The sequence below is a fragment of the Charadrius vociferus genome, unplaced genomic scaffold (genome assembly GCF_000708025.1).
Source record: "Charadrius vociferus isolate BGI_N301 unplaced genomic scaffold, ASM70802v2 scaffold455, whole genome shotgun sequence".
Classification (NCBI taxonomy): Eukaryota; Metazoa; Chordata; class Aves; order Charadriiformes; family Charadriidae; genus Charadrius; species Charadrius vociferus.
The window spans coordinates 1,286,842-1,287,870 of record NW_009648550.1 but is presented as its reverse complement, the minus strand read 5'-3'; positions in this window follow the sequence as shown (position 1 = coordinate 1,287,870).

Genomic DNA, 1,029 nt, shown 5'->3' with positions numbered 1-1,029 from the left:
CCTCCCCGTCTTCAACCAGCCGTGGAGGGCTCTCCCCAGGTCCGCTGCACGGCGGCTGCGCTCATCCCAGCTTTATCCCGGTGGGGACTCGCCACTGGTAATCCTCTCAGGGCCGCGGCGTCACCGGGGTTGGCCCTGGCGAGGACTGGCATCTCCCCTTATCCCGGGGAGCATCCTCACCCAAAGGGTCTGCTCGGGCTGCTGTGAGCGGTGTCGGGGTGAGGCTCGAAGCCCCCCATCCTCCGTGAGGCTTTTTGCAGCTTTGGGGGGGGGGGGGGGGTTGGACCAGGCTCCAGGGTCTTACAGATGATTTTCTGCCCAATGGAGCCGCGGTCCCCTTGTGATACCGAGCCCTTGGCTTGGCGGCACAGAGACCCTCTGGAAGGATGGGGTTGCTGGGGGGAGTGATACCCCCAGAAAATAGTAAAGCTTCTTTTTTACTGGGTCTTTTTGTTCAAAAGTAGATATTCCTGGGGGTGTGAGAGCTGTGCCCGCAAGGGTTTTGAAAAACTAGCAGTTTTGGCAACCTCAATCTTGGTGCTTTTTTTTTTTTTTTTTTAATTTTTAAGAAAAGAGCATTTATGGAGTGATGCTCCCATGGAGGCCTTGATGATTCTAAACAACAGCCTGGAAAAATCTAGTGCCCGCAGCCCTAAAAGCAGAAGTTTTAAAAATAAATTCCTCCCCAGCCTCTGGCAGATTAATCGGGCAGGGCGTGCTCCAGGGGCGTAATCCGGCCGGCAAATTGCCGAAAATCCTTGGAGTGAACCGGCAGAGATTTCGAGAGGCAAATTTCTCATTTTCTTGGGCTAAAAATAGATGCAAGAAAAATTGCTTTTAAAATGGAAGAAAAGGTGGTGGGTGACTTTGCTCTCTGCATCCCCCTGGTGAAAGGGGGTGCCCAGGCCACTGAGTGCCTGGCCAAAAAGCGTTATCGACTGCCGGGCTTTTTCCTGAAGAGCTCCATTAGCTTGCACAAGAACTTTTTTTTTTTTTTTTTTTTTTTTTTTTTTTTTTTTTTTTTTATTG